The sequence below is a fragment of the Salmo salar genome, chromosome ssa26, assembly GCF_905237065.1.
Source record: "Salmo salar chromosome ssa26, Ssal_v3.1, whole genome shotgun sequence".
NCBI lineage: Eukaryota > Metazoa > Chordata > Actinopteri > Salmoniformes > Salmonidae > Salmo > Salmo salar.
The window spans coordinates 20,110,201-20,129,047 of NC_059467.1; the positions used below are offsets into that span (position 1 = coordinate 20,110,201).

An 18,847-nucleotide genomic window follows, 5' to 3' on the forward strand; every position below is an offset into this window, starting at 1 on the left:
GTCTGTGCCACATCGTTACGTGTGTGAACCATTACGATGGCAAGACAAAAAACGACAGGAAAGATGGTCGTTTATTGTGAGAGGCTCAGCCATGATGGGATTTTAAAAGTCGTCCGCCAGGCATAATACGGCTAAAATTGTATAGTCTGCAAAAGCCTTTAACTATGATTCTGTAGTGCTGATGTGGTTGCAGAGTTTATAAAACAAACGGTAACTGGGTTGATGCTAATAATCATGATATCATTCTGCCAGGTAGGCATAGGCTACTTTGTAGATAACATTTAATTGAGTTTTTTTGGAAAGCTTTTCTATCTACCAGAAGACGGTTGTCATGACATCAGCATCATCGCTAACGTTTACACTAAGTGCTGGTGCACACAGACAGGAGCGTTCCTGTGCAGTTGCCTCTTTCGAAAGATGAAGATAAATACGAATCACTGATGCATTTTGTTCATGTCATGATAATCTTAGGAAAATGTATGTATTTTCTAATAAATTCAGTAGATTTAATTGATTTCCTATTAAGTTCAATCCTTTTTGAAACATTTGTTAATTCTGTTTTAATGTCTGTATTCCGTGATTCTGTGCGCGTTCTCCAAAACGGAAGGTGGTGGTGATGATGGTGGGAGGCTGTGAGTGGTGCAGAGTGTGGTAACCCTACCTTCTGAGGGAGACTGTTAGCATAACTCTGGACACACACACACACACACACACACACACACACACACACACACACACACACACACACACACACACACAGAGAGAGAGACTCACACCACTTCCCTAACTCACTCTGCTCAGATTTCATGACCCAGCAAATTCCTCAATGACATTTGACCTCCAGAAATGATACGCATAATGACAATCATTTGATGAAATTAGGAACATGGAGGCAATTACCAAATGATTCCCAACTGTCATGAGAACAACCCAAATAATTAAAAAAATATTTGCCTTCAATAGCACTACAGTCATAATTTCCCCTTAAAAAAATCCCTATTTTGAGACCATTGATTATATTTTCCTTTAGCCTCATTCTTAACTCAGCTTTAGTCATTTTCCACATTTGTACTCAACCAGGATTTGTTTGAGATATTTAATGAGTCAACCATTTGACCTAATTGTTATTTCTGTGGGAAATGGAGAGGACTCAAACTGCCTGAAATTATGAGGTACACCAACCTCCTCTACGCTAGGCTAGCCAAACCCCAGCATCACTCACAGAAACCATACAAACCCTGCTCTCACTACTCATACTGACGACACTCTCTCACCTCATTAATCAAAACAAACATAAATCATCATATTTCACTAAGCACTTCAAACACAGGGACATTAATATTAGCTCTATAACATTCTGGTTTCTGCTCACATTGGAAAGAATCAGTAAAATTGATAACAGTGCAGATAATGATGGAACGTTGCAACAAGACTGCTGTTTTATGAACAACATAATGAGGGCCTCCCTGTTTTATGTTGGTAATTCCATCATAATAATCTCTAATGTAGAGATTACTTTAGCACTATAGACGTAGTTTGGTAGGATACTGTGTCCTCTTCCAGAACCAAGCAGGACGTCTCTCTGACTGCGTCACACAGCTGCTGAGTGTGTGTACCTGGAGCAGCAGACAGAAGGGTTAGAGACCCTTTCTCTTTCCAGTAAAGAGGGGCAGACAGCCTGGAAACTCTCCTCCTCCCTAGCCTGTCTGGGAGACTGTCTGCCAGGCAAGGTTGTCTTACCATAGCTAGCTGTCTCTCTCTTTCCTTTCTCTTTCTGTGTCTCTCTCGCTCAGTCTTCGTTTCTCTCTCCCTCTTTCTCTCTCCCTTTCTCTTTTTGTGTCTCTCTCTGTTTCTCGCTCTCCACCTCTGTCTCTCTCTTTCTTCCATTCTTTCTTTCTGTCTCTTTTTCCCTCTCGCTGTGATGGCAGAAGACCTGGCCTCTCTGGGGAGATGGAGGGAGAAAGCGAGGCCAAGAGGGATCCAGGAGGAACCATAGGAAGCCAGTGGTTGTTATATGTGACATGTCTGCGTCACACAGAGCTGTAGGTAATACACACAATCACATGACATCTGGGGCCCTGACAGCTTGACACAACGAATCAGTGCACAGTGCACACACGTGAGTGTGTGTGTGTGTGTGTGTGCGTGCCTGCATGTGTGTGTGTGTGTGAGTGAGTGAGTGAGAGAGAGAGAGAGAGAGAGAGAGAGAGAGAGAGAGAGAGAGAGAGAGAGAGAGAGAGTGCGTGTGAGTGAGTGAGAGAAATTGAGAGAGAAAGAACATAAGAGAAAAGAAAAGCATGCAAAAACAAGGAAAGAAGGAGAGCGAGCGCCCAAACACATTCTGCTCAGAAATGAACAGCCTATTAGGAATTGAAAAGCTGTCTTCCCGCTCTAAAAAGGGCCTGCGTCAGCCACTCAGAATGGATCCTAATAATCGAAACACTGGTGGAAAAAAAGGATAAAGAATTTTTATGGGGAAAAAAATAATATGACACAGTATGGTTTGAAATGTGCTCATGGGTGAGGGGTTGAGAGACTGCCTCGGAGAGAGACAGGGAGGGAGGGAGGGAGAATGTTTTGACTTCTTCTATTAACCTGACGCCATTACAATGGCTTGATGGGCTGCCTTATTTCATGGAATATTAAGTTCAAATGCAGCTTGGAGGAAGGACAATGGAGAAGAGGTGGATACCTCTCTCTGCAGGCTTCCACTGGCCAGCTTCCCCAACTCCCTCCATCCTTCCATCCTACCGCTCCAGCCAACAATAAACGGCACCATTTAGGGGGTCATTTTGTGTGTGTGTGTGTGCGTGCGTGCGTGCGTGCGTGCATGCGTGCGTGCGTGTGTGTGTGTGTGTATGTTGTGTGTTTCACTCAGCCCTTCAAAACTCTGTTTCTACTGTCCCCTGTCTACTAGTGGCCAGAGACCATCATGCCTGTCATCCCCCCATACAACACAGAGACATGGAGAAAACAAGGCACAGACTCATGTACATCTGTGGAGATCTGAAGTGATGCCTGTGCTGTCCTGAACTACTATATGCTGGTCTTAAAATAGTCGTTTATCATGAAACGAATTTGCATGCAAATACAATTGGACGCAATTAATCATTTGATTATTTCAACCATAAAATTTCAACCATAACAATTACTCTTTGAACTGAAAGGAAGTCAAACAGCAAATTATCTGTATGGCAATTATACCGATTTGACAGTAGTAGTAGTAGTAGTACATTAGTATTAGAGTTGGAGCTAGAACACCAATTATACCGATTTGACAGTAGTAGTAGTAGTAGTAGTACGTTAGTATTAGAGATGGAGCTAGAACACCAATTACACCGATTTGACAGTGATATTATTTGTAGTAGTAGTAGTAGTAGTAGTAGTATTAGCCATTTCCAGTCTTTTATTTACAGACAACTAACCTGCTAATATGTTCACTCTATAGGCCTATGACTTTCAAGAGCATATTGATTTTCTCCTCATAAGGTCAGGCTTTATGGAAGACTAGTTACAAAGTGTACTGAAAACAGTTGTTCCTCTTTACCGCAGTTCACTCAAATAGGAAAGTGTGTGGTCGACAGATATTTCATGGCTGCTGAGTCTTTGGCTTATTACCTGACACTGCTAAGTGTAACACTCCTACCCTTGTTCCAAATGTTTCATTTCATACACTACTTTAGCTACTTCTCTCTCTCTCTCTCTGTGGAAATAAGTAAACAGTGCCATGTCCATACCACAATGGGGGGAGAAAAACATCTCATGCTATCTGAACACATTAGTGCATTAAATACAAGTACACCGCATTACAAAAATTAAAACTGACCAAGTCATTAAAGCAAAACAACAAATATCTGTAACCCACTGTAAGGGGATAATTAATAGGAACTGGAATTAATGCTTTAATATTTTCTACAATGCTCAGTGAGGAATTTGACCAATTATATTGGAAATTCTATTAATGAAAAGACCACAAAAACATATACTAATTGTCATTAGCAATAATGATTGGATATCTGTGGCAATTGTAGGATGTGTAAATACGTCAGGACTGAAACAACACCTCACGACGTCGGAGCACTAACAAAATGCAGACTCAAAAGGACCTCTGAGTGGAAAGTGTATATTATGTGTAAGGTGTGTGTGTGAGAAAGGTGTGCTGCTAAAAAGAGTGTGTGTAGGGCACGGCAGTGAGTGGAGAATGCTGCCTCCACTTGGCCATTTGTGAAACAGGGTAGCTCTGCTCGGTGGAAAAACAACCACACCATGCCCCTACATGAAATCAGAGACAAAAGACAGAAAGGTTTAGTAGTATGAGGACCATTATACCTGATGTAATGTGTTTTATGTTTTCCTTTTGAGGTTAATAAGTATCTACTTAGGGTGTCATAAGCCAAATGCCTAGTATGTACTGCTTGGAGAATGTAGCCTAGTAAACGGAAGAATTGAAAGACTTCTGATATTCAGCACAGACTGTGGTGAGTGGCACCTTGTTTTAGGGTGGGAAGATTCCAGAAGCTCTTTAGACAATGGTGTGATGAGGAAGTATCTTTTGTGAGGAACACATTGCATTGCTACACTGGTAGACCTGTTAATCATTCTGACTTCTTTGAATGAGTACTATTTCATTCTTCTCAGAAGTTCAAGAAACAATATCCTGTAATCGCAGAACCGTTGGTTCTTCACTGGGCTTTCTAATAAATATCACTCCATCATTATATTTCTCTATTTCCTCAGTACTTCTATCCTTCACCTCCTTCATTCATTCCCGTTCCGCAGACAAGGTTTGCCACTCAAACAGTTCCATCCCTGCTAATGTCTACATCAGAATCACATTCAAGTAATACCTTTTTATTTCAAAAGTGACATTTAAATGGGGACGATGCCTGAGTATCAGGCCGCTTTGTATCTAGTAGTCCATCTGCTGTCAGAATATGGAGCATGTCGAGGAAGCCATCAAGTTCATTTTCGGTGTGACTGTTCTCCTTAACACCTTGTATCAAAAACGTCCATGCTTCTTCCATACCGCTCCTTGTCATTTATCTTAAGCAGCTTGGGGAATTTCACAAATAACTTGTGTCACGAAAAAGTTGAATAATCAGAAACATTAACTCTGATGGCAGCGGAGAGGTTTAAAACGAGACGTCACTAAATTAGTTACAGAGTAGGGATTTCCACTGAATGCATGTCCATGGCTTATTCTTAGTGGTGAATAACAAACTCTTTTTTTACAGTCTAATTTGAACAGGCCTAAACCTTCCAACACTTTACAGACTTCTTTCACAGAGAGAGAAATTGCAAATGTTGCCATTTAGAGGACAATGGTCCCTGAATGGCAGAATGACATTATGGAACAGGTGTTGACTGAAGACTCACACTGTCACAAGCGCAATGTCAGCGTGAGCTTAAAGATGGGACGAGAAAGAGGGCGAGAGAGAGGCAGGCGCAGGCTGTTTGCAACACACTCAGCTTATTTAAAACAATTCATTCTGTCTCCTGGAAAAGCTGGACTCTTGACGCCTCATTGAACAAATGTACCTCAGCTACTTCATCCACAGTTTCCAAACACTCCATCACGGGAAAGAGAACGCCGTTGCACTGCGACGCTGAGAGGAAATGAAGTCAGAAGGCAAACTTCTCACCATAAGTCTTGATCAGATGCGAGTGATTGTTCAAGCATCGTTATCCAGGCCGGGCCTTTATAGGGAAACACTCTGCCTCCATATGGGCTGCATTATAAGCATCTCTACCCTGTGGGAGAGGACAGGGAAGCCCACAGTACAGTCATCACTGTACTGCAGCCCAGCTAGGTGATAAACATCTACTAGCAACACAAATTTGTGTCCATCATCATTACTATGCAGAGCAGGAAAATAGGGCACCTTCAACCTTCTACAAGTTTATGGAATAATGAATAACAATCTATTGCATAACATACAGCCTGGCAATTAGAGAAAATATATACCAGTTATATTCTGGCGATTGTTTAATGGAACTGTCATAGGAATTCAATGGGAATCATTAAAAAGAGATACACATTCTCTCTCTATAACATCTAAGTGCATCTGTCCCCATGCATGTTCACCAGAACATGTGAACCTCAACACATCACCAAAACCCTAGCCATACACACATATAAAAATCCATTACCAACCGCTATCCAAATCTCAGAGCCCCAGCTCCCCAGTATGGTTATGAGCTGACCATAGCTAGCTGTGTACTGAAGGGGTGTTGACAGAGGACAGGGGTGGGACCACTGCAGAGCCACAGCCATCGTATAACACTGTACAGCCCAGACCCAGTCCTGTTCCACACAGCCCTGACCAGCCTCCAGACAGCCCCTCACCAGCCTCACCTGGCCTCCTTCACTTACCCCTCCAAATAACCTTGTCCCTCACACAAAGGCACGCTAAAATTCAGTTTCCATTTTCACAACAATACCGTGTTGATTGGCTGTCAGCAAGGAGGTCGACTCGTGACATGTCTGATGCGTGAATGTGTGTTCCGAATTGATTTGGGAAAAACCAACACAGCTGCCCCCTATATGTTGGCTTTTAAAGCAGGCTTTAAGACTCGTCTCTATCGGCTGGCCTACCCTTATGGCCTTCCTCCTAGACTTTGATTGTTGCTTTCATGATATGGTGAGATATAATTATTTAGTTTTTCTATTATCTATTTTATTTTATGCACTTTGTCATTATTCTCGTATAATGAAAAGCGCTTTACAAATGTAATACATTTATATTATTAGAATTTGTCTCTCCACAATAGTATTTAGACAGTGTATCTACAGGGTTGCATTATTTACTGTGTTTTTAGTATACAGAACTACATTAGTACTTTTTTATTGTATACAGAATAATTCATGGTTTAAAAACAAATCCCCTTCACTCCAGCCCCAATCCACATTCCAGCCTCCGGTTCAACGCTGGGTTCTGTCTTTGAGTGGGCTTGTGCTCTAAACGGGGGGGTTATGGAAGGTGCAGGGGAATGAGCGGGGGAAGGAGAAGGAGGAGGGAGAGGCACCACATACAGGGTGTTTACAGAGCGCTCCACGCTCACCACATGTGATTACAGTGTGATGCTTAACACAGCCAATTAAGACTTTTATGGATCTCTGTGTTTTACTCTGTAGGAGAGTTGGCACACTAGCCCTATAGTGCCTCAGTGTTTGTGGGTTTGCGCAAAACACAGGGCTCTCACTGTAAACTCCCCCAACTAGAGGATCATAACCACATTCCAAACCTAGGCCTACATGTGCTGCACAGAGCTCTCCAATGCTGAACTAAAACCACCTTAAGCTTGGCTAATGCAGCAGATGCTAGTCTACAGGTGGGCACAGCTGCTAGACAATCATGTGTGAGTTGTTGCCAAAAGTACAATGGATAGCATACAGGTGAGTAAAGTTGGCTCTGTGGACATATGAGTTACTGTGTATGGTAAGATCTATTCCACTGTAAGTAGGGATACATTCCACAGTTAGGAATGCACTATGAGAGAGTGGCCTGCTGGATGATGTAGACGTACAGTATCTACCATGAAGAGGGGAAGGCCAGTGCCTCTCAGCTCTCTCAGGGGAGTGTGTGTGTCAGCAGGCAGGCAGGCACACAACAGAGAGGATCTCTCCTAACACAGGCCTCCAGTCTGCACCTCTCTAGTGGTGGGCGTAATCCACTCCATGGAGGCCTGGCACACAGAGGACATTAACACACAGCATCACAGGAGGAGCAGGAAACCCCTCTCTGTCATAGTCAGACCCAGCATGATGAGCAGGGAACCCCTCTCTGTCATAGTCAGACCCAGCATGATGAGCAGGAAACCCCTCTCTGTCATAGTCAGACCCAGCATGATGAGCAGGAAACCCCTCTCTGTCATAGTCAGACCCAGCATGATGAGCAGGAAACCCCTCTCTGTCACAGTCAGACCCAGCATGATGAGCAGGGAACCCCTCTCTGTCACAGTCAGACCCAGCATGATGAGCAGGAAACCCCTCTCTGTCACAGTCAGACCCAGCATGATGAGCAGGAAACCCCTCTCTGTCATAGTCAGACCCAGCATGATGAGCAGGAAACCCCTCTCTGTCACAGTCAGAACCAGCATGATCTCTCAGTTGGGCTGGAGCAGGCAGCCTGGCATCAGCCACCATGTACTCCACTACTAAGGAGAAGAGTGGCTGCTAGGGCTGTTGGTTAGGGGAAATGATCCCAAGCAGATGCTGAGGTCATTTTACACTAATATTACATTATTATCCTAGGATTTTGTACTTTCATTTAGTATTTAATCTTTTGAATTTTACATCGCTTTACAAAATATGTAGTACAGTAAGGCAATGTACACAGATAATATGTGGGAATCCTTGATGGAGTCCTATGTATCAGTGATTTAGATAATGTCTTAACATTTGTAGTTTACATTTCAAATCAGATTAAATATACCCCACTATTATTACAACATCATACAATAACCTACCCTATTTTACACCTATTCTGACAAAAGGCCAAACAAATATAATTTCCCAGGGATGTTGGTAGGCAAGTAATTTCTGTTTAAATACCACCGTAGATGTGATCAAACGGAAGAAGATTTATGTTTGGGAGATCCAGTGCTTTGGAATATTCCTGCTGACATTTATAAACGACAGCATTTATATGAGCTGAGCCCAGACTGTGGTTTACGGGACTATGTTTTCCTGTTATTTCCACAGTGATAGAGTACAGGCCATGGTGCTTGCTCTGGGTGTAGATGGCAGGTAAACGCAGTGTGTTTGGCTAGGTTGGTCTCTGCCTCTGTGTCTGACTTACAGGGCGAGAGGTAAGGCAGTGTTCCCATCTCCCCTCTCTGCTCCTCTCAATCTGTAGTTTGCTATCAGCCAAGATTGTGGTGGGAGATTACGCCTGTGTGTGTGTGTGTGTGTGTGTGTGTGTGTGTGTGTGTGTGTGTGTGTGTGTGTGTGTGTGTGTGTGTGTGTGTGTGTGTGTGTGTGTGTGTGTGTGTGTGTGTGTGTGTGTGTGTGTGTGTTGCTTTGTGTTTAACTGCAGTCTGGATCTGTGTTTTCATCAGACCCGAGGCGTTTCAGAAACAGATCACAGCACCCAAACACTGCAGTTTCTCTTCCCTTCCCTTCCCTTCTCTTCCCTTCCCTTCCCTTCCCTTCCCTTCCCTTCCCTTCCCTTCCCTTCCCTTCCCTTCCCTTCCCTTCTCTTCTCTTCTCTTCTCTTCTCTTCTCTTCTCTTCTCTTCTCTTCTCTTCTCTTCTCTTCCCTTCCCTTCCCTTCTCTTCCCTTCTCTCTAAGGAACTAACCTGACAGACCTCTACAGTCAAAAGCCAACTGTCCAAAACAATGCAGATATCAAAATCTCTACAAACTACAAAGTGCAGATCAAGATCTGATATAGCTACAACTCACATCCATTGGTAGGAAAAACCTTTGGTTAATAGTTTGCTGGCCCTTTACATACAGAGACGGGTTAATATTGCAGTGCCTAGTTAGAGACTATTCTGAGGGGTTTCAGAGAATGGTGCATCACTTTTCATCTGTAACAAGTGATGGGGTAATTGGATGTAATATGACTGATAGTTAGGGTACTAAAAATGTATAATTGGACCATATCCTATTTGAAATGACTAGCAAAGAGTAGTTCTGATGTGAAATGATCAGGAACAAAGAATTTGTGGAATAAGTGGGTTTTTAACAAATGCCCTCTCCTCACACATATTTAATTCCAATGAAAAAGGGAAGGACAGTGCTCATCAACAGTCAAGATGGATGACATGTATCAGCCCCCCCCTCTCTAATCTTCATCCCAGGTGCCCAGTGCACGAATGGAGCCACCATTCCAGCCAAATTAAAACTCTTAATGTTTCCCCTCTTCCTGAATATTTCATCCCACTTTATGAAGCCACTCCGGATGGTTTCCCACGTCGTGGCCAGGGGACGAGCGAAGGACATTCACCCTTTTCCACTCCTCAACAAAGGCTGCAGAAAAAGAAGAAAAAAATCAAACAAACAGAAGCCCATCTCCAGCGGAGAAGACAATAGGGTGGTCTGGTCTGCCAGGGTGCAAAAAGAAATGTACAACCACTCTCAAATGAGACCCACCTCTGAGCTGAGCCAACAGACAAGGGGAAGCACAGACAGAATTATCATGAAAGCTAACAACCCTCCCCTTCTTTACAAAAAAACCTCCTTAACTACCTCTTCTCTCTGCTATTTCCACTGTGTTTGGGTCTTTTGGGGCGCGATGAAGAGCTGTGGTCCCTGAATTTTCATATTTGATAAAAGCGAATGGAAATGAGTGTGTGTGTGTCAGAGGTGCTTGAAGCTCGCCACGAAAAGTCCCTTCAAGTCAACGTCCTGCTGGGCTGCCCTGGGGAGACCCCTCCCTGATTCCAGGAACTCTCTTTCCTTTATATCCCATTCTCTCTCCCATTTTACCATCTTTCTCTCTCCCTATCTGTCTCTTTCTTTCTCCCTTCACTCTGACATGCCTTGATCTGTCGGACGCTGCAGTTGCAGGGTTTCATGACCGGGAAGAGGGAGAATAATAAGAAAACAAAATAAGGACGGAGAGGGAGATGGAGGGGTGGAGACAAGTGGGAGAGTGAAAACACCACTCCAAAGTAACCTTTAAGCAACATGGTCATTAACACCTCCATTAGAAGCCATTCTGTCTCTGCTACTCTATTAGTCACAGAAGCCTCATGCCTCTCCCAGGCTGCCTGTGTTTTCCACAAGACAGCGGGGCGTTGGAACAGATGTCTTTGTTTTCTTTCCAACAGCAATCAGTCATCATCATCACCAGCCGTTTGTGAGCCTTTCACGTCAAGATGATCCACATGCATTTAAAGAGCAGGCTGCAGCAAGCTATGATACAGTATGTGAGCTCATAATTGCAGAGACAACATCACGAAGGAGAACACATCCATAACCCCAAAACAATCACTTCCGTTACTGATGTATGTAATGGATTATAAATGAACAGCCCAATGGCCTCCGCAGTGGATGCACAACTTCTTTCCTTCCATTTACGTCTGCAAAACTGTTATTGTTCCTCTACCGTTCCTCTTCTTCCCTACTCTGACCAGGTGCCAGAAAGCCATAACTCTAGACAATGACCAATACCATCCATCTACACTCTTAGAAAAAAAGGGTTCCAAAAGGGTTCTTCAAAGGGTTCTCCTATGGGGACATCTGAAGAACCCTTTTAGGTTCTACACTGAACCCCAAAATGTAAACGCAACATGCAGCATTTTCAAAGATTTTACTAAGTTACAGTTCATATAAGGAAATCAGCCAATTTAAATAATTCATTCGGCCCTAATCTATGGATTTCACATAACTGGGAATACAGATATGCATCTGTTGGTCACAGATACCTTAAAAAAAATTAGGTGTGTAGATCAGAAAACCAGTCAGTATCTGGTTGCCTCATGCAGCGCGACACATCTCCTTCACATGGGAAATGTGTCAGGCTATTGATTGTGGCCTGGGGAATGTTGTCCCACTCCTCTTCAATGACTGTGTGAAGTTGCTGGATATTCGTGGGAACTGGAACATGCTGTTGTACACATCGATCCAGAGCATCCCAAACATGCTCAATGGGTGACATGTCTGGTGAGTATGCAGGCCATGGAAGAACTGGGACATTTTCATCTCCCAGGAATTGTGTACAGATCCTTGCGACATAGGGCTGTGCATTAATACGCTGAAACATGAGATGATGGCAGTGGATTAATGGTACGACAATGGGCCTCAGGATCTCGTCACAGTATCTCTGTGCATTCAAATTGACATCGATAAAATACATTTTTATTCGTTGTCCATAGCTTATGCCTGCCCATGCCATAACCCCACCGCCACCATGGGGAACTCTGTTCACAATGTTGACTTCAGCAAACCGCTCACCCACACAACACCATACACCTGGTCTGCGGTTGTGAGGCCGTTTGGACGTACTGACAAATTCTCAAAAACAATTTTGGAGGTGGCTTATGGTAGAGAAATTAACATCAAATTCTCTGGCAAGAACTCTGGTGGACATTCCTGCAGTCACCATGCCAATTGCACACTCCCTCAAAACTTGAGACATCTGTGGCATTGTGTTGTGACAAAACTGCACATTTTAGAGTGGCCTTTTATTGTCTCCAGCACAAGGTGCACCTGTGTAACAATCATGCTGTTTAATCACCTTCTTGATATACCACACCTATCCAGGTGGAAGTATTATCTTGGCAAATGAGAAATGCTCACTAACAGGGATGTAAACAAATTTGTGCACAAAATGTGAGAGAAATACGCTTTTTGTGCGTATGGAACATTTTTGGGATCTTTTATTTCAGCTCACTTTACATTGTGCTTATATTTTTGTTCAGTATAGATAGAACCTTTTTTTCTAAGTGTAGGGACATCACTCACAACTGATTCAAATGAAGTTGTCACAGAAGTCAGTGTGCTTATGTTTGGAAATATATTGTCTACAGGAGCCACCTGTTAAATGACTGTGCCTGGGAGGGAGAGCAGTCCCACATTTGCCATTTTGAGAATAGCCAATTGACGCCCTAAATCTCCACCCATACTGAGGAAGGTGAAGACTATTTAAACTTGTCAATGTTGGCCCAGTATACAGGTTAGAATAGGAACATACTTTCCTACGTTGATTATTGCACTGGAACTCTGTCTCAGCGAGAACAATTTAAATTGGATATCCATAACTTTTTTCCTACAGAATGGCTATTTGAAATTCACCTATTAACTGTACTTCAAACGATACAGCTGTTTCATAATTCATATGGCAAAATAAAAAAGACAAGCCAACATTAACACCTTTACCATGTATAATGGGAAAAAATATTTGTTAGAGGTCTGAAAATATGTCCTCTTTTTCCTACCAGTAATTATATCTTTAAAATATATCCACTTCAGGTATGGTTTCAAAATGTCTCCTCGGCAGTGCTAACAAGGCCTGCTGAAACCCAAAGGGAGGAGGCAGAATCCTTCATTACACTGGTGCATATATTACTATATATCAACCCACATGCTTCCAGTATTACTATATATCAACCCACATGCTTCCAATATTACTATATATCAACCCACATGCTTCCAATATTACTATATATCAACCCACATGCTTCCAGTATTACTATATATCAACCCACATACATTTTACATTTTACATTTTAGTCATTTAGCAGACGCTCTTATCCAGAGCGACTTACAGTAGTGAATGCATACATTTCATTCATTTTTTTTCTGTGCTTCCAGTATTACTATATATCAACCCACATGCTTCCAGTATTACTATACAGACACTTTTTCCCCCATTTTCTTCAGACTTATTACAAAACTTAACTTTCTCTCACTTCACTTCTGTTCTGAAGCATGTGTTGCATATTCATAACTCTTCCAATTAGGCACAAATACCAGACAATCTAGTGCAGGAATATAATCCAATATACACAACCGTTAGAAATAACATACCACAGTGTGCGGCTATATACTGCATATAAGGGACTATTACTAATGAGGCATATTGTGTTCGCTTGATAATTGCAATTAAAATAGTTTAAGTTGAAGAAGTGCCACCCTGTTAGAATAAGGGCGAGGCCCTTGTGACATGTGAATCTCTGTCTAGGCTCCATGGCTAGCTAATACTGGACCTGATTTCCATTCTCCTCTCCTAGCAGCTACTGCCACTGACTGAGTTGCATCCAGTTGCACCCGAAAGGAGACTTGGATACCTCTCTCTCACTCCATCCAACAGTTACAATAGGGCATTCATTTCAGGAGAAGTGTAGTATTGCATAGATAACTATGTAAACGTACAGATGTAGGATCTTCATTAGAGCCAGTTTGCTACAGCAGGAAAATAATCTTGCAGCAACAGGAAATATGAATTATAATGAAGGGACATTTTTGTAGGGGTTGATAAACCAAGTCTGACAATTCAAAGTGGAAATTACAAAATTCAGAAGCCTTTTTAAACCTCAAATAGTGTACATTTTACATTTACATTTTAGTCATTTAGCAGACGCTCTTATCCAGAGCGACTTACAGTAGTGAATGCATACATTTCATACATTTTTTTCTCCGTACTGGTCCCCCGTGGAACCAGTGTACACAACAAGTTTAAAATGCCCAAGTTTAACGTTATCCTGCAACAGGGTGATCAAATGACGATCCTACATCTGTACTCAGTCACAAAGCACACACACACACATCACACACACACCACAGGCACACAGAGAAACATACACCGCACACACCTACTCGTGAACACAGACAGAGCGCCTAAATACAGTATCTAGAGTAAATAAGGGCAAAGTCAATTTTGTGGTGTGCAGTACATGGCGATGTTGTGTGTGACATAGTAGTGGTCACGGTCTGTGTGTATGGATGTGTGTATGTGCTGTGGACATGACAAGTGGAGGTAGAGGAGGGGTGGGGTTTGGAAGGGTCAGGGATGGGGGTGAGGGGGGGAACTGCTGGACGGGGCAAAGGATTCTTTGAAGTCTGGATTCCAATTAAACCCCTGACTGAGTTCTAAGAGCACAAGAAAAATGACTGAGGTACATGACATGGCCAGGTCCCCTCGTCCAGCCAAGCCTTTCCATTTTAGCCCCTTTGTCTCCCTGCAGCTCCTAATATTTATGATCGCCCCTCCTGACACAACCCCCACACCCCCGTCCCCCCATAACCCCCTCTCCCCTCCAGATAAAAAAAACTGATAGGACTTTAAAACAGCCCTAGCAGACTGATTGGAGAGTCAGACCCTGAGGTTTCGCTCCCCAATTCCATTCAACAACACAGAGAATCTCTGAGAAAGAGCCACACTTGGAGGGGAAGAAGAAGAAGGGAAAGAAAAATTAAAAAGCATGTAAGAGCTGTAAAGTATGAATTATTAGTGACGAAAATGTAGAATAAAAGAAACATAAAAAAATAAATATGCACATAAATATGTGAAAAAGCTACATCACGTGTTACATACTAGACTGCCAATTAGGTGACCCCACAACTCCTGCAGTACCTGGGTAGAGATAGCTCTCCATCCCTTGTGTACCTTTAGATATTCATGCTGTTATTTTCACTTCACAGGCCTCATGAAACCACTGTTTTTCATGTGCATCTAATTAGAGAAAATACTGGGCACAAGAGAAGATTTCAAAGTCAAAAGATTAGATATAATCAACTTTCCCCTGTGAGAAGGAAGTAGACTTACCTATTAGAATGCACATTTTTTAGTTCCACAAAGAAACAAATTCCTTGTCAGAAATACAAGTGAAATATCTAGTCCTACTTAATTTACACAGAGGAAGGCTTCTGTATAAACCAGCCATAATACTGTCATTAAAACACTTTTGATCACCCTGCTTATTGATAACCATTATTCTCTCACTACACAATGTAATACCTTGAACAACAAAATAATACATGATGTATTATATCATTGCGAGGGTGAAATAAATGTGATGAAAAGTTATATTTTTTTACCTGACATCACAATTCAGAGATGGGTAATATTGTGGTATAATCCTGATCCCTGCAGCTAGACGCCGCAGTGCAGAGAGGGGATAGATATGTTACAGGGTGCTAGCAGAACGAGTTTACCTCAGAAACACACCACTGTACACCTTTACAAAACCCAGTATCTAGCTGCCTCTACTCACAGTTTTGTTTTCTCTTGAAATAGTGATGGTGAAAACAGTGTAGGAGCACCTTAGCTGGGGGACATGTTTCTGTTGAAAGGGAATGGAGAGAAAGAGAGAGAGAGATGGTGGATTTCAGAGGTACTGTAGCAGTCCTGCAAGGCAACCGCAGGCAATTCTTCCCCTACGCTATCCTGCAAACACACCCCACTCTTTCTCTCTCTTTTACATACTGTATGAATTTCATATGTTCACACACTCAGATACATATTCTAAACACACAGTGAATATACCAAATGTATACTCTACCAAATATGTGAATTTCATTAACGCTCACTCTCTTTATAACATATGTAATGTAAATAACACACACACCACACACACACACCAACTATAAAAAGACGTGTATTGTTTTTCATTCCAATTCATAGGTCAAACATACAGACACAGACACACACACACTAAGCGCGAGTACACACCGGAATAAAATCGAATTTTGAAAGTGTCGCAAACACCTGGTCAAATGCTCACATAATTCCCAGAGGAACCCTCTCAACTTGAACACTTCCTTGAGGGGGAAAAAATCTTGACAGCAGGTTTCAGCAAAAAAGAGGAGGTTTATGATGTCTGTTCCTGCCAGAGAAGAGAGAGAGCGAGAGAGAGAGAGAGAGAGAGAGAGAGAGAGAGAGAGAGAGGGAAGAGGGAAAGAGAGAGAGACAGAGAGAGGGGAAGAGGGAGAGAGAGAGAGAGAGAGAGAGAGAGAGAGAGAGAGAGAGAGAGAGAGAGAGAGAGAGAGAGAGAGAGGAGCAGAAGATGGGGTAACACAGGAATGGACTGACAGGGAGCCCAGAACCTTTTATCACGCTGGAGGGAGACAGGGAGCTGAGAGGCGCAGAATAGTAAATATTTCAAGATGATAGGTGACATAAACAAAAGGTTTACTCTCATTCCCACTTTTTAACTTGCAAAATTTGGGGTTGGCAATTCATTACAGCAGTCGTCCCTGACACGCTAATACAGCGCTGAGGAATAGACCCTGCACTACAGCCCTGATAAAATATCTGCCTTCTCACCAAACTAACTTCCAGCCACACTGGGAGAGCCTTATCAGAAACAGTTATGGTTCTTTGGTGATTAGAAAGTAACCGCTTAGCATAATCCAATAGATATTTCATTGTTATGATAATCATTTATTTGGCGAGATCGAAATAAATACACAGAAGTGATGGAGTGTGATACATTCGTGGAAAACTACAAAGGACATAGTGTACAGTAGGCTACGCCGTAGTACGCCTAACACTTCTGTAGTACGCCTAACACTTCTGTAGTACGCCTAACACTTCTGTAGTACGCCTAACGCTTCTTAGTACGCCTAACGCCTCTGTAGTACGCCTAACACTTCTGTAGTACGCCTAACGCTTCTGTAGTACGCCTAACACTTCTGTAGTACGCCTAACACTTCTGTATGTCCAACAAACCTCTGAACTTTGGATGGACAGCATCACTCACTGTGTCCCCTCTCTGCCTCATCCCTCTCACTACATCCCCCTCTCTCACCAGCCGTTCACTGCACTCTCATTCCATCTCAAACAAGTACCCATTTTCAGGCCAAAACCACATACCTCTTCTGTTCAAACATCCGTACCCACATTTTTACCAGGCCCACTGTACCCCATTTCAGTCGAAGATGCTCTGCCCTCCCCCTTTCGTCATGCAGTCTGTCTGTCAGTGTACCTGTGGGAGCCAGATAACCCTTTGATGGAGAGAGCCCTGGTTATTGTTGTCTGTAACTACCCAATACCTTCCCCCCTTCCTCCCAGCACATAGGAGGATTTATGGAATGAGAGGAGTGGGCTGAGCAGCAGGAGCCTGCACTAACATGGCAGCCAGGCCTGGATGACAGGAAGGGAGGCAGGAAGAACAGAGGCAGGAGGGAGACACACCGGGGGGGCTACAGGAACTCCACTGACCTGCCCAGGCAGGAGACAGAAGAGATGAGCTGGGCTCAGGGAGAACAGTGCTCGGGTATATCTGGTTGTGATTATGGGGCTGCTAGTAGTGGTGGTGGTGGTGGGAGGCAATCACTGTACTGCTCTTAGTACATCACCTCTTCTTTAACAAAGAGAGACAAACTTTTAGAAGAATCATGGACGCGATTCTAAGCAAGAGTATTCACTAAATGTTAAGTGCCTATAGGACAGCAGTATGGAAATGGGAGGTTCAGGCATGTCTATTATCGTCATTCTCTAGGAACACCAACAATAAGCTGTGTTCAGAGGCTGTATTTATAGTGTTTCATAACCATCATCCTATAAAATAATATGCAGATACCTAAAGGCTTTCTCTTAAATGTGAACTGATAATCAGAAAAAGTCAAATCATACGGATCAAGTGAGACGGAAGATGTAACATTTGAGAAGTGAAAGGTTGAACAGCCCTGACAGTGGGCTGACACGTCCTGAGAACACATCCCAAGCCTGCAGGGCAACCTCCCATTACCACACCGCTACAGTACAGACCAGCAACACAACCACCAGATATACTAGATAACACAACAATGTCTTCAAAACAAACCAATACCAGTAAACAAACAAACCAAAACACAAAAAGCTTCAATTTTTATATGCAAGAATGCAATGACTATGAGAATATGCAAATAACATGCAGAAAACATGCAACGTGCAAAGAACAAACAGTATTCAAATGTCATGATATAACTAACCGAATGTAAAGTTAAATGTATGTTACATTCAACATGAAATAATTTTCATCAACATCAAATCATTTTTTTCTGTGATCAGTTCGGTTAGAATATGACTTCTTTAATTAATTAGTGTGATTTGAACCCCGTTTGGTTATTATGTATTATCTAGACAAATAGATGACACATTTTCTATATATATATTTTGAAAGATATGATAGATGATAGAAGTAGAGAGAGAGACAGAGAGAGAGAGACAGACAGACAGAGAGAGAGACAGACAGAGAGACAGAAAGAGAGAGACAAAAAGAGAGAGAGAGAGACAGAGGGAGAGCGCGAGAGAGAGAGAGACAGAAAAAGAGAGACAGAGACAGAGACAGAGAGAGAGAGAGAGAGAGACAGAGAGACAGAGAGACAGAGAGACAGACAGACAGACAGACAGACAGACAGACAGACAGACAGACAGACAGACAGAAAGAAAGAAAGAAAGAAAGAAAGAAA

At 42.7% G+C, this 18,847-nt stretch overlaps 1 protein-coding gene across 1 annotated transcript in view; it reads right to left on the bottom strand.

Moving 5' to 3' along the window:
• The window catches only part of LOC106587324 (zinc finger homeobox protein 3), a 411,964-nt gene that overhangs the window by 375,920 nt on the left and 17,197 nt on the right, over positions 1 to 18,847 (bottom strand). The gene's annotated exons all lie outside the window — the stretch shown is intronic.